The 16,364-nt window shown below is 42.2% G+C and overlaps 1 long non-coding RNA gene across 1 annotated transcript; it reads right to left on the bottom strand.

Annotated features, from left to right (window-relative positions):
• Positions 1-3,728: 3,728 nt before the first annotated feature.
• On the bottom strand, positions 3,729-4,023 carry LOC134879040 (uncharacterized). The gene is made up of 2 exons (XR_010167770.1): positions 3,972-4,023; positions 3,729-3,813 (listed from the first exon to the last, which is right to left on the bottom strand). It is a non-coding gene; the product is annotated as an uncharacterized LOC134879040 (long non-coding RNA).
• Positions 4,024-16,364: the final 12,341 nt, after the last annotated feature.

Here is a 16,364-nt window from a genome sequence, read left to right on the forward strand (position 1 = left end):
ATGCATTCAATAGCTAGCTAGTATCAACCTCGAACTCATCAGACTAATATTACCTCAGTCTAAGACAAGTAAATACAAGACAAGCTAGCAAGTTTGCTGGCAAACTAGGCATGAAAAGTGAGATGACGAACGATAAAACATTTTAAAATACGTTTCTTCAGACTTTCATAAACAGAAAACACATCTGATTACCATCGTTGTTACTTGTGCACAAAATAGCTTTCACCCACAGACGCGGGAGCTTGCTTTGGAGGTTGCGAAAGTCACGAAGTGACAGACATTTCCATAAGCGGTAACGCGAAAATTAGCTTTTTTGAACGTCCCATACAGACCAATAATTAAATGTTACATATCTCTGAACATAAAAGTGCCATGGGTTTACAATCCATTCAAATGTCGTTGATCTGGCGATGTCTTACCAATTTAGAGAACGATGAGGCTGTGCTAGTTATAAACCAACACTTCTGCGACATACGAAGACTTTAGCTAGTCAGAGCAAACAGGAGGATACTAATATTACTATTTTGAATAGGTATTTTTTATTTAGACTTTTCTTACATCACTGCCATACAAACGTGATGATTTGTCATCATTGGTGCACAAAAATACGGTCTCATCCTGTGAGAAGAGATGTGTCTGCTCTGATTGCTAGCCACGACGGCATCTGAAACACTGTAATCTTCAGGCGATCAGTCACAGTCAGTAGCGAGGTTTAGCTAAGAAATACTTCAGAAAAGTCAATGACAACACACCCAATTTCCGGGTTTCAAAATAAAAGTAAGTTGTTCATGTATCCACTGGCGCAGTATTATTTCATGTAGTGTCTTTCAAAATTGCGGCCGGCCGCGGCCGCTCTAGTAGAAATCTAACATGCTGTCGGCGGCCGCTTTGGGGTATAGAGGTAGGGGGCCCGTTCTCATATGAGGGGGGCCGGGGCCCCCCCGCCTCGCGGGGGCTGCGGGGGTATACTTTACGCCAGTGGCTGTTACATTTCCCATGACGACGGAAGGAAGGACAGGTCTGTATCGTGGCTTTGCCCCGGCACAGCGTCCACGTCTCTTTCTCTTCAGCAAGCGGGGGACAACGGGTCTATCGCCGGTAAGCATCGGTAATTAATTAATTAATTATTAAATAATTGCGCTTTATGATGGCCTTGGCGTTTGCAATGGAAGGGCCCAATTTGCCTTTTTAGAAAGCCCGTGAAAATAGCCTCTCCACAAATATCCTTGCAGACATGTTGTTTAATTCCTGCCGCGATACATCATCCTCTGTACTTTGGTAGGCCTATGTGTCTCCTCAAGAACTAAATCCATGTTAACTCTCCTCTAGAACTAAGTGTGCACAAACCAGCTCATCAGTGACGCAACATAAATGATTGCGTAGTTATGCCTACTGTCACTATATTAGGGCTGAATGATTAATTGCATTTGCGATAATATCGCAATATGACAAAACGAGATTTTCCAACCGCAAAGGCTGCGATTTGACTGGTTACGTGATCTGGTCACGTGACCTGCGAGCGAGCCGAGCGGAGCCGAGCAGGCAGGGAAAGAAGTCAACGCTGCGCTTGAACCTGTTGCACAATGGCCTCAGGCTCGTCAGAAGAGTGCACGGCTGGAAGGTTGGTACCAAAGAGGGGCGGCACGTCAGTTGTGTGGAATTATTTTGGCTTTCAAAAGGAAGATGCTGCGCAACGTCAGGTATTGTGCAGAACGTGCCTCACTACTGTTGCTACGTCACGAGGTTCACGATTGATTTATTGCTTGTGTTTGTTGAAAAATACATGAGAAGAGGACCTTGAAAAAATAATCGCATATTAAATCGCAATTGCAATATTATGGAAAAAAATCGCAAATAGATTACTTTCCAAAATCGTTCAGCCCTACACTATATGCATGAGGAAGTAGAAGCACCCTGACAAATGTTCTCCCAACAGGCTCCAGATTCAAGATTCAAAGATTTATTGTCATGTCATACACGCTACTGAAAAGTTCTGTAGTAGTTAATTCATTGCACAACTACACAATGGTTATGCAATAACTGACAAACAGGTCACAGGTTCCTGAGCAGTGCAATTACAAAACATACATTTTTATAAAAATCAAATAATCAAAAAACTAAAAATAGTGCAAGCTCAGATTTTAAAAGTCTCATGGCCTGTGGGATAGAACTGTCTCTGAGTCTGGTTGTCTTTGTCCTGATGCTGCGGTAGGCCTACCGCCTGCCAGACGGCAGCAGACAGAACAGTTTTATTCTTCATCATTCTCTGAATAATTTGTCCAAATAACCAGAGTGGAGGTGGTGCAAATGTATGTCTTTGAATGGGTCAGGCAGCAGGACAGCAAACAGACCTGCTCTCATCCTCCATCTATCAGCACTCACAACTGTATATCCTCGTCTTTCACTGTGCTCGTGAAAAAGTGCTACACTGTTTGAAATCCAGTTCAAGCAGAATCCCCCCTCCCCGCTGAGAATCCCCGTCTGAAATCAGCCGAACCGCAAGAACGAAATAAAAAGGCAAGAAGCGTGATGAATAAATGACTTTAGTGTTTGTAGTGCAGATGGTAATAAGAACACGCTCAAAGATGATTAGGCGTGCGAGGTGGGTGCAGGATTTGGTTTGAGAGGGAAATTAGCTTCCTGACAAGAAGATTGAAAAAGACAACCACTAACACACACACACACACACACACACACACACACACACACACACACACACACACACACACACACACACACACACACACACAAAAGCCCATAGAAACACACAGGAAGTCAGAAAACTGTCATTTTTCATGTGCATTGCAGGTCATAATAACACAGCTCCATTAATCTTCTAAAGCAATTTAGTTACACTGTGATGACAAGCGAGCTCCGGGAGGACATCCCATTATTGCTGCGAGTAATGATGATTCAGACTTTTGCAGATACTTAACAGGGCAGCTATGAACTTTCATAAACATCTTAGAATATACAGTCCACCTGGAATGAAGCTGAACAATCTCAGAACTAAATCTCTGAAGGTTTGAGGTTCAGTATTTAAAAACACCACAAGTGTTAGATGTTTACTTTTGCAATTAAACTCTACAGCCGGTATCAAGTCAAAAAATCACAAAGCCTTCACTTTAACTCATTCCTGTTCAACAAATTATTTTCTTCTGTTTTACTGCTTCAGGTGTATCAACTAAAATCAGATTAGCACTATGTGTCATCAAACTTCTTCTTTAGTTTATTCAGTCAGGACATGGATTGTATTTAACCAATTAGTTACAGAGTTGAACGAATTGCAGAAGGTGACCGGGCTAAACTTCAGGAACATTAAAATAAAAGGTTTGCAGCCTGTTGGAGGGTATGGATATGAACGATTGCACTGAGGCTCTATCTGTTTAAAACATATAACACTGAGGGAAAGGATTTGACTTGAATGATGCTTTGAATAAGAACACAGTAGCCTACATTCTGGCTTCTGGCAGGAGGGTTAATTGATGATCATAATGTAGCTTTCACTGTAAAAATGAGAACCAGAAATCGTTGATATCATTAGAGTCAGAAAATAAAGCTCTGCCATAGGCAACTAACAAAAGCATGTCTGTCCAGCAAACCTCTCTCTATAGTTGCCCTCATAAGTATTGAAAACACAATATGTAACGACGGGGCCGTTACTAGCGTGAACAATGACACATATACCGGTAGATTGTATTTATAGGAAAGAGAGAACGCATGAGGAATAGTTTTAAATGTATTTATTGAGAACTGGTTTCGTTTGATAACTTCCGCAGCGCGGACGCTGGGCCGTTCTCTCTCGCCATTTGCCTGAGGGGTGGAGAAAGCACGAAGTAAAACACACATCCCGTTAGAAACAAGGGATTATTATTATTATTATTGTCGTTGGGGTAATAAATATTGGTGATACTCCCCAAAGTGAATATAACGCAGTTCAACACAGTAATATGATAGTTGTGGAAACTTACCTCTGCCTGTCTCTCTCTCCCAGGGTGTTCGGATAAAAGAGTTCCCCGGGACCAGTGTTCCAGTTTAACTGGATTCCGGTTCAACTGGTGGCGTTTGTTTACGTTTTCCACTCCTTGAGCGTCATATGACGCTGTACGGGCTGAATCATATGTGGTTGCCAGGTTTGTCATTTTCACCTTACTTGTGTGTCTGAAGTGTGACCAGACAATATATTTTTTTAAAAACCTCGGCAAAAAACGTAAGCATCACTTCATGTAAATGTGCATGTGGAGATCACCTACAGACAACAACACAAAATATGCTGGCCAAGAAATAGAAAATATATATACAATATTCCAACTCCACCGACGGGATTCGAACCCGTAAAACTGAAAATATAAATCTCAGCCATGATTGTTACTCATTAACCCACCGACCGGCTCAAACAACACCTTGCTTGAACCATATACATCTTGGCAGTTCTTGTCAGCTGTTTACAAATCACCGTTTAACATGATGAAATAAACCCCACCATGTTAACTGGTGATATTCACAATATGACACAGGCAGACGCTGCCAACACAAGCCTCAAAAACGAATGCAAAAGCCATGTGTTACGGACAAAACACCAGCTTGGCCATCTGAAAGGATATCGCTTTGTTTTTTTGCCTAAAAAGTGCATATAGTGACCATTACAAAGCACATATCAAACGCTATGAAAGTAGCCGCTGTGAGATACGAACCCAGTCCTGCTTTCAAAAGGTATTAATCCACTGCCTTACCCCTAATGGCCTGAGGTACCGTTAGTACCTTACGTTACCTTAGTTGCCCTGGCTGTGTGTTTTGGGTCGTTGTCATGCTGGAAGACCCAGCCACGACCCCTCTTCAATGCTCTTACTGAGGGAAGGAGGTTGTTGGCCAAGATCTCGCGATACATGGCCCCATCCATCCTCCCGTCAATACGGTGCAGTCGTCGGTCCTGCCGTGTAGTTCTGGGCTGATCCCTCACCTTCCTCATGATCATTGATGTCCCACGAGGTGAGATCTTGCATGGAGCCCCAGACCGAGGTAGATTGACCATCATCTTGAACTTCTTCCATTTTCTAATAATTGCACCAACAGTTGTTGCCTTCTCACCAAGCTGCTTGCATATTGTCCTGTAGCCCATCCCAGCCTTGTGCAGGTCTACAATTTCATCCCAATGTCCTTACACAGCTCTCTGGTCTTGGCCATTGTGGAGAGGTTGGAGTCTGTTTGATTGAGTGTGTGGACAGGTCTCTTTTTATACAGGTAACAAGTTCAAACAGGTGCAGTTAATACAAGTAATGAGTGGAGAACAGGAGGGCTTCTTAAAGAAAAACTAACAGGTCTGTGAGAGCCGGAATTCTTACTGGTTGGTAGGTAATTAAATACTTATGTCATGCAATAACATGCAAATTAATTATTTAAAAATCATACAATGTGATTGATGGAGAACCAGATGACCAGCAAGGGGCCAAAGCAGCCACACCGCCTGATAAACTGGAGGAGTTGACCGGCATGGTAAAATCTCTTGTCTGCTCACAGGCATCCAGAGACAAGCAGTTGGAGGAAGAGGCCAAACCCCAAGAGCAGAAAGGGATAGATATGCAGCACTAATATCAAGAGATGCAAGCACAGGTGGGAGAATTTAGGGGCAAGTATGCGAGCAGAACTGATCGATGTGACAGTTTGGATAAGACACCAGGTCTTATCCAAACTGCCAGCAGAATGAGCCGCCGTCATCAATGATGGCGGTACACATGCGTAGAGACCCCAAGTTGATACCACTCACTGCTGAAGATGAGATTGAGCACTTTCTGATGACTTTTGAGAGAATGGCAGCTGTCTCCGGATGGCTGGAAGAAGAGTTAGCTATTCAGCTTGTCCCTTTGCTCACAGAGAAGGCACGCAGTGCCTATGTTCTTATGGACATCACAGAGTCTTTAGACTATGGAAAACTCAAAGAAGCTATTCTGGCGCAATAGGAAATTACAACCGATACCTACAGAAGAAGGTTTCAGTCATTGGACATTAATCGAGGTGAAACTCCATGGGAAATATATGTGCGTTTAAAGGACGTGTTCATCAAGTGGGTTAAACCGGAGTGCTCCACTGTGGAAGAGATTTCAGAGTTGTTGATTATGGAGCAGTTTTTGAGGATGTTGGACCTGGAGCTGGAGGTCTGGATCTGTGAACGTGACCCTCAGTCTGCAGAAGAGGCCGCCCGGCTTACAGGGTTTTTCTTGTCAGCCAGAACCGGGACCGGGAGAATCACTTTCGGCCGTGACAAATACTTCACCGGAAGGAGTAAGTCCCATGGGGGTGAAAGGGGTGGTCAAGCTCAGAATAATGCTTGAAAGTCCCCTCCCAGGAGACCTAACAACAGTACAAAGACTTATCCCAGTTCTAGGCAAGAAACAGACTCCTATCAGTGTAATGGCATAATGTCACACTCAATATACATGCCCTGCAACCAGACAGAGTAAGCCTTCCCTATTGTGTTCAGTCCCCAGACCTACCCACCCAGCCTCTGTTCAGACAGAAGCGCTCACTGCACCTGTGTTGGTGAATGGTCAGCGTAAGGAGGCCCTCCTAGATTCTAGGAGTTTTCAGTCTGTTGTTCGGTCCATCATGGTGCCTAGAGAACTGTGGATTGAGACCAAGGCCAGCATTAGCTGTGTGCACGGTAATGAGAAGTTGTACCCCACAGCTGAGGTGTATCTTACGGTAGGTGGTCAGACTTAACTGCTCCCTGTAGCATTAGTGCCCAAACTGCCATATTCAGTTATCCTTGGCCATGATGTTCCCACGCTGATTGATTTGATACAGCAGGCTAAAGCTAACAATCAGATTACCAGTCAGGGACATGTAGAGGGTGGTTTTCAGGTGCCAGTTCAGGAGATTGAGCGGCAGGACTTAGAGCCAGCTAAAGCATGTAACATGGTTACAACCAGAGCACAAAAGGAGAGAAATACTCTTGAGGACTTGCCGTTTCACAGCACTTAGTTGGAGACAGGTCCGGGAGAAAACAACTGCGAATTTGAGGGGAGGTTAACGCAGACTTTTCACATATTTATTTATATATTTACATATATATATATATATATATATATATATATATGTTACATGCCAGGCATGTTGTACGTGTGGTGTGTTTTCCTTCCTACTCTTTTCTCTTCTCTCCCTCGCTTCAATGCAGCTAATCAGCAGCTGATCGGTACCTGCTGGTGCACCTGAGACTCATGGCTGATTGGATCCCCTCACCCTCAGCTGGCCAATCAGCAGGCATGGCTGATCATAAAGGAAGCAACCAGATAGATTTGGAGATAGGCCTTGTTTATATTAATTTCTTTTGTTTGTCACAATCTCCCTCGTCTCCTCCTCCTCCTCACTCAAAAGCCTAATAAACACATGTTAACCGCTACTCTGACTCCCTCCATTATTGGTTGGTGTGTGTTATTGTCCCCTTGTCCCCTAGACCTTGGTGGGGACGTAACACAAAGGCATCTTACCTTTAACGTCCAAATCGTCATGTTGTTCAAGTGCTGTTGTTCAAGGGGTAGGCATGACACTAGTGGCGGCCCCCTTTGCACAAAATGTATATTCAGTCACCTTTCATCAAAGGATTCTTTACAGTAGCTGTTCTTCCTGCCTTGCCCATCAAAGGTGTGGATTTCATTCTGAGTAATGGCTTGGCTGGGGGAAGGGTTAGGCCTGTACCAGAGGTCATTGACTCCCCTGATTTAAGCTTAGACCAAAGGAAAACAGCCAAAGTTCTTCCAGAAGTATTTCCTGCTTGTGCGGTTACTAGGGCCCAGTCAAAGAAATATGGAGATGACTTGTCGGACTCTTTTCTTGCTACAGGGCAGTTTCTTGAGGTCATGACTGAGTCGGACAGACTGCAGGAAGAGGCCCAGTCTGCTGGTGCTGGATCCTCCCGTTACTGTTCAGAATTTGTACAGGAATTTGTGGAAGTCCAGCTAGGTGATGAAACACTTTCTGTCCTCAGTCAGCAAGAGGCCAAGTCGAAGAAGATGGCCTACATTATGCAAGATGGCCTGTTGATGCGTCGCTGGGTTAGTGATGCCTGTGAGGATTCAGACTCCTCTGCAACTTATCAGGTTGTTGTGCCAACAGCCTATCGTTCTTAAGTGATGTCCTTGGCTCATGATCATCCATGGTCAGGTCACATGGGGCTAACAAAAACATATGAAAGAGTCTTAAAACACTTCTTTTGGCCAGGAGTCAAGTCGGATGTTGTTCTTTATTGTCGAACATGTCATGTGTGCCAAGTTGCTGGTAAACCAAATCAGGTGATTCACCCTGCTCCCCCCCACCCATATAGTGCAACACCACAGGGGGCGAGACTAAGCAATACAGAGGTATTGTCTGACTTGCCTAATTACTTGTCTCCTCTCCCTGATAACCAGAGAAATGAGATGCAGAGCCTAATATTCGAAAATGCTTGTCTTTTTAGTGACACTCCCTCACAAACTTCTGTCATAGTTCATGATTTTATCTTGACCAACACTTCGCCCATCAAACAGCGTGCATATAGGGTTAACCCAGTTAAGAGGGAGGTTATGAAAAGGGAAGTGGAGTATCTTCTTCAGAATGGTTTTGCAAGGTCTAGCTCCAGTCCCTGGAGTTCCCCTTGTCTGCTAGACACAAAGTCAGACGGAAGTGCCAGGTTCTGTACAGACTTCCGCAGGGTTAATGCTGTCACCAGTGTTGCAGTGTTAATTTCGTCAAGGATAACTATGATAGGGTGACCAGATTTGAGGTGGCGAAAAAGAGGACACCAGATTTGAGGTGGCGAAAAAGAGGACACTTGCGATTGTTGGGGGGTGGGGGGAAGCGCCAGTCAATTTAAGTACACGCTTAATGGTCCCAACAGTGAAAACCGGACGTTTTCATGAATTTATAAAACCTCCCGGACGCTCCGGACAGGACGTAAAAAGAGGACATGTCCGGGCAAAAGAGGACGTCTGCTCACCCTAAACTATGATGAAAAATGTTCGTTTTTTACATGAATAAGACGAGACGATGACGAGCTAAAAATAGATTTTTGATAATAAAAACTATGACGAAATCTATATTAGTTTTCGTTGATGAGACGAGACGGGACTAAAGTGTTAATGACGGACTGTCGGACATTCAAAATGCAGGATATTTTATTTTCCTCTTCCGGCTTCGGGTTCAATAACCCACTTTGTCCAAATAAGGTAGACAGGCAAGCTCTTCTTCTGGAGGCCGTTGTCTTTATTAAAACCTGTTACACATATGCTTGTTGTTGCTGTTCCGCTCACTTCTCCAGACACATACACGCTGGCTCACTCTCGCTCGCTCTACCATGCACACACACACCTCTCTCTCTCTTAAAGGGATAGGCGATCTGCCTCTGTATGACCCTTATAGCGGAACACCAGATATTACACAAAGTGTTAAGAGAGTGAAATGTTGCTTTACGCATTTCAACACTTGATACTGTCACCTTGATTCCAATTTCAGATACCTGTATTTGCCTAACTGAATTAGTTTATAGAGAGAAAAACAGTTTGACTAAAAGTTGACTAAAATGCAATGATTTTTAATCGACTAAAACTGGACTAAAATGTTTTGAGTTGTCGTCGACTAAAACTACACTTAAACTATGATGGATAAAAAGGACTAAAATGTGACTAAAACTAATAATCATTTTCGTCCAAAGACTAAGACTAAATCTAAAATAGCTGCCCAAATTAATACTGCAGTGCTGTAGTACTCCAGTCCGGTCTTGGTCGCGACCGGTGTAAGTGTTATTAGGAGTTCCAAACATGCTGTTTGGATTAATATGGGTGGGAGTGTTACATGCCAGGCATGTTGTACTTGTGGTGTGTTTTCCTTCCTGCTCTTTTCTCTTCTCTCCCTCTCTTCAATGCAGCTAATCAGCAGCTGATCGGTACCTGCTGGTGCACCTGATCGGCACCTGAGACTGATGGCTGATTGGATCCCCTCACCTTCAGCTGGCCAATCAGCAGGCAGGGCTGATCATAAAGGAAGCAACCAGGAAGCTTTTTGTCTCTCTGACCTGGGCCTGCTGCTGACACTATAGCCTGCATGACCATTTTTGTATTTTGGTTTGTTCCATCCTTAGAAGTGCAGAGAGTGAGGGTTTTTGTTTGAGTATTTGTTTTAGGATAGATTTGGAGATAGGCCTTGTTTTGTTATATTAATTTATTTTGTTTGGCACAATCTCCCTCGGCTCCTCATCCTCCTCCTCCTCCTCCTCCTCCTCCTCCTCCTCCTCCTCCTCCTCCTCCTCCTCCTCACTCAAAAGCCTAATAAACCATTGTTAACCGTTACTCTGACTCCCTCCATTATTGGTTGGTGTGTGTTATTGTCCCCTTGTGCCCTAACCCTTGGAGGGGATGTAACAATATATTTAATATGTTTATTAATAATTTTGTATTTATTGTGGGGATGTATTTACTGGGTATTTATATATTTAATGTTAATGGTGTGGTAAATATTTAATGTTGTAAGGGTAACCCTGGGATGGTACGACCCAGTCAATTAAGGCAGAAGCCTTCTATAAAAGGCGGTCATTCAGTGTTGTTGTGGGGGGTGTGGTGGAGGCAACCATGTTGTGGGGAAGCAAAAATAAAAAAATATTTCTATTTTGAACACCTTTTGGAGTCGTGCTCTTCTCTTCGCCTCCGTGTCTACTCGGGCATGCTGACACTGTATACCGAGGATTTTGGAGTGCTGAGCCATCACTCTTAGCGAATTTGTCAAACTTTTTCTGGACAGAAACATCGACGTGTGGCCGAAATTGGGTGCCAAGTTGGGGATTCTTGAGATGTTTGTCTACCTTGTTTGTCTGAACAGGTAAGTGTGTTTTTTACTTATCAAGGAACGTTAACAGTAAATTGCACTGTACTATTTCAACCAAAATATAGCTTCAGAGGAGGTAAGGTTAGTAACGTCTGTTTAATGGGGTAGCCACTGAAAATTATAATGAAGTATTTGGATAAAATATCATATGAGGACCGTAATATTACTTAGCGCAGTTTTTAAGAGATCCTTCATTTTGTAAACATTGCATGTTGTGATCAGTAATATAACGACTTTCACTCAATACTTCAGTGCCATCCTTTCAAGCAAGTGGTTTACTGAAATTGTTGTCCTGGATCTAGATGTGCTGACTGATTACCACCCACTAGAAGCATACTCAGTTGGTGGAAAAGTGATGGTGACCACAAGGAAATTCATTCTCCATTAAAGAAACTCCAAATGCTATGTTGTCTTCTGCCAAATTGAAAGTATTACATGATAGTGGTGCTGAAACAATTCATTGATTATTTGATTGAGAACAAATGTATTACATATTTGATTATTGATTGTAATAGTGATGTATCAAGTGAAAATACCACTCAGCCCTATGTTACAGGTGTCAAAAGTTTTCTAACATGGCTTAACTATTTTCCCCCTCTTTTATTCTCTCTTCAGACTTTGTTACTTAAGGTGGTTGTCTCCACCAGACAAGTCGGGCGAATCCACCTCCCTGAAGTACCAGGATCTGTGGCCCAACTGATGGTTCCACTTAAAGAGAAACGTGAACTTGAAGTTGATTTCTCACTTCACACTCACCAAGAGTTTGGAAATGCACTCTGTGACTTGACAGCAATGTCTGAATTACCAGCTGAACGTGCAGTCCAGCACATTAGGTTGGACTGTGATTCGTTTCCACTGACCCACTGACCGTTCAATTGGTTCAGTTTCCTCTCTGAGTACAGCCAGTGTTCACTCTAAAGATTTCACGTCTAGCTATACCGATTCTATCCTAGGCAATTTAAGGTGTGTTGCAGAGTGGCCATCTCCATTCCCTATCCCTAGGTTCTCATATGATGTTGAACTGAAATTGCGTAAGGGCACTGACACAAACGAAAAGTCAAAGAAGGGCCTTGATGTGACAAGAGACATTAAAATAGAAATTTTGGACAAACTTGCACAAGCAATAGAATTTAAAAGCTACCCTGAAAAAGATGAACCTGGATTGGTTGTGTGTGTGTGTGTGTGTGTGTGTGTGTGTGTGTGTGTGTGTGTGTGTGTGTGTGTGTGTGTGTGTGTGTGTGTGTGTGTGTGTGTGTGTGTGTGTGTGTGTGTGTGTGTGTGTGTGTGTGTGTGTGTGTGTCGTTATACTACATTGACAATAATTGAAGAAATCCAGGATCTGTAGTTCAGGGTGGAAAGACAATTGGCAAACTATACTATACCCTGCCCTTCCACTCCACTACAGGCCCCACCAACAGACGACGCCCCACTTCCCCACCAGTCCCCAAAATTTTAATACCAATTTGTTTTTATCTCCTAAAGACTATGTGACTTCATACAACCCCAATTCAAACATCCAAACTATCCCCTTAAGATGGTGCAGATTTTGAAGAAGACAGAAAAAAACATGGCCTTGTGGTTAGAATCAAATTGTTTTATTATTGTGTTGTGTGGGGCAAAAAAGTATTTAGTCAGCCACCAATTGTGCAAGTTCTCCCATTTAAAAAGATGAGAGAGGCCTGTAATTTTCATCATAGGTATACCTCAACTATGAGAGACAGAATGGGGGAAACAATCCAGAAAATCACATTGTAGGATTTTTAATGAATTTATTTTCAAATGATTGTGGAAAATAAGTATTTGGTCAATAACAAAAGTTCATCTCAATACTTTGTTATATACCCTTTGTTGGCAATGAGAGGTCAAACGTTTTCTGTAAGTCTTCACAAGGTTTTCACACACTGTTGCTGGTATTTTGGCCCATTCCTCCATGCAGATCTCCTCTAAAGCAGTGATGTTTTGGGGCTGTCGCTGGGCAACACGGACTTTCAACTCCCTCCAAAGATTTTCTATGGGGTTGAGATCTGGAGACTGGCTAGGCCACTCCAGGACCTTGAAATGCTTCTTACGAAGCCACTCCTTCGTTGCCCTGGCGGTGTGTTTGGGATCATTGTCATGCTGAAAGACCCAGCCACGCTTCACCTTCAGTGCTCTTGCTGATGGAAGGAGGTTTTCACTCAAAATCTCACGATACATGGCCCCATTCATTCTTTCCTTTACACGGATCAGTCGTCCTGGTCCCTTTGCAGAAAAACAGCCCCAAAGCATGATGTTTCCACCCCCATGCTTCACAGTAGGTATGGTGTTCTTTGGATGCAACCCTGCATTCTTTCTCCTCCAAACACGACGAGTTGAGTTTTTACCAAAAAGTTCTATTTTGGTTTCATCTGACCATATGACATTCTCCCAATCCTCTTCTGGATCATCCAAATGCCCTCTAGCAAACTTCAGACGGGCCTGGACATGTACTGGCTTAAGCAGGGGGACACGTCTGGAACTGCAGGATTTAAGTCCCTGGCGGCGTAGTGTGTTACTGATGGTAGCCTCTGTTACTTTGGTCCCAGCTCTCTGCAGGTCATTCACTAGGTCCCCCCGTGTGGTTCTGGGATTTTTGCTCACCGTTCTTGTGATCATTTTGACCCCACGGGGTGAGATCTTGCGTGGAGCCCCAGATCGAGGGAGATTAGCAGTGGTCTTGTATGTCTTCCATTTTCTAATAATTGCTCCCACAGTTGATTTCTTCACACCAAGCTGCTTACCTATTGCAGATTCAGTTTTCCCAGCCTGGTGCAGGTCTACAATTTTGTCTCTGGTCTCCTTTGACAGCTCTTTGGTCTTGGCCATAGTGGAGTTTGGAGTATGACTGTTTGAGGTTGTGGACAGGTGTCTTTTATACTGATAACGAGTTCAAAAAGGTGCCATTAATACAGTTAACGAGTGGAGGACAGAGGAGCCTCTTAAAGAAGAAGTTACAGGTCTGTGAGAGCCAGAAATCTTGCTTGTTTGTAGGTGACCAAATACTTATTCTACCGAGGAATTTACCAATTAATTCATTAAAAATCCTACAATGTGATTTCCTGGATTTTTTTTCTCATTCTGTCTCTCATAGTTGAAGTGTACCTATGATAATAATTACAGGCCTCTCTCATCTTTTTAAATGGGAGAACTTGCACAATTGGTGGCTGACTAAATACTTTTTTGCCCCACTGTATATGAAGAATTTCATTGGATCACCAGCAAAGACCTCCTGTAAACTTTCGCTGCATCCCTTAACAAACATGTGCCTTGACTGCTGAAAGTGTACCGGGATAGGAAGGGAGCTTTTGGACAGAAGATGGAAGACCTCCTCAAAAAGCTTGATGAACAAGTGAGTGAAGTCCCTGAATCTAAGAGCACGCAAAAGTTGAGGGGAAAATGGCCTGTGACTTGTTAAGTTCAGCAGCCTAAGGAGCCGTGTCCACCAAGGCCTTTTCCCCCCATTTGAACATAGGAAATGCTCCTTCGCCTAACATTTGTTGGAGCAAAAACGCTTTAATGGAAAGGCTATAATAAAAATGGATGTTACAAGTTATTGCATGGTGTTGGTAAAATTTGGTAACTATAACAGTATTTTTAATTTGTAAAAGTAGAATTTAAAATTGTCCACAGGAGTGCAGGTTTTTTTGTTTTCTTTTGCTAGTCTTTTACTGGGATATTACTGGGATCTAACCTGTGCTTTATCCTCCTCATTACTATACTGAAAGTTGGATTTTGTATAAATTCACTTTGGCAATAAACTAATTGATATGTTTGTGTGTGTTTACATGCTTGCACATGCAGTCATTTTAAGCATACAAGTCCCATTTGCCTGTGAAATAGACATTTGTGGAATTGTGAGTTGCAAGTTGACAAGAGGCACAGGATTTTAATTATTTTATTTGTTTTATTCTTAAATTCTTTGATTTTAATGGGCTGAAGAGGCTGAGGCCTGATTTATCACAGTGATGTCAGGTGTGTGAATCCTAGTTTGACCTGATGGATAAAATAAAAAGCAGAAAACAATCTTCAGAATCTGTTTAAAGCAATTTTGCTAGATGTTTATAATGTCAACAAATGTCCTTAACTTGTGTTATGTTGCAGCACGTGCATTTAAAACAAAAATGCATAGCTTCATGTGAAAATAGAACGTTATAAACATCTAGCAAACCTGCTTTACACAAATAATGATGTCTCATTACAATGATGTCTCATTACAAATTCAATTAACTTTATTTATATCTGTGCATTTAGTTACATAGTACAGCGTTAAGTTACTGCCAAGTTAAGTTTTCTTGCTTTTCAAAATTTGAGGAAGTGCCAGTTCACAGGTGCATAAAAAATGTTTGGAGAACTGTTCTCCACCTATTCTTTACAAGAGGAATAAATAAGATTGCAGCTAACTTTCAGCACTGTTCCCTTTATGTTATTCATTTATTTATTGACAATTATAGCAACATACATTTTCCTTGATTTATTAAAGCAATAATTATACATTTATTCAACAAGAATATATGTGTTTGTTGAAGGTAAAAATACCTGGCATTGAAAGAAGAATTTCATTGTCAGCCTCACATGAATATCATATGTAGGTCAACAAGAACATCTAAATTGGCAGAACTCTTGTCTAGATTTTAAACCCTTGGTTAAGTCAAGAACAGTAGTCAAACGTTGAGAAAACGTAAAAAATCTCTTGCATCATGTTGCCTTGAAAATTTGAGTTTTCTTATGAAATATTTTTACAGTGTACCTGGCTGGTTTTATTTTTTGGTTATTTTTTTTGGGCTGATATATTATTGTGTTTATTTGAGTTTAGGTTTAGGATTTGAACCTTGGTGCTTTACATGGGATTAGTTATATAGTATATTAAAACATTAAAACAGTGTTATTGGTAATCCTTTTTCCATTTAAGAATCCCGAACAGCTCCATCTTGTACCGGAACGTCAGAAGTGACTGGCATAATTTTACACTGTCCCTTTAAGTTTTGTTTTCAGAATTGTCCGTTTGCCGACAGCATGCGGTTTCAAACAGCTGACTTCATTGCAGCATTAAATCCATTTTCAAAGCCATTGTCCAATACATTTTAATGAATCAAAGTATTATCGAGTTTAATGCTGCACATTCCCACTTTTCCCTGGCTTGGCTCTGGGCGTCTCCATTCGCCATCTGTCTTGATGAGCTGCAGGTGCTGACAATCTCCAGCTGATTGGAGCGTGTTGTCCCACTGATTGTGAATGACGGTGTTGGTTGTGAAGTAATCCAACCTTGTGTAGTGAAAACGATTAACGATTATTGCAATTCAACTTGATGTAATGGCAACTTTGTTGTACCAATGTCCTATATTTAGTTTGCCATTACTTCACAGGTGAGGTTGAGTGATCCAGAAGCAACACATAACAGATGATATCCAGTCGTTGAATGCAGTTTAGTATGATGTTTAGTCAGAGTTTGTATATTACCAGGGTTGAATGTTCATTGAATATGTGATGTAGTTGTGAAC

The sequence above is a fragment of the Eleginops maclovinus genome, chromosome 17, assembly GCF_036324505.1.
Source record: "Eleginops maclovinus isolate JMC-PN-2008 ecotype Puerto Natales chromosome 17, JC_Emac_rtc_rv5, whole genome shotgun sequence".
Classification (NCBI taxonomy): Eukaryota; Metazoa; Chordata; class Actinopteri; order Perciformes; family Eleginopidae; genus Eleginops; species Eleginops maclovinus.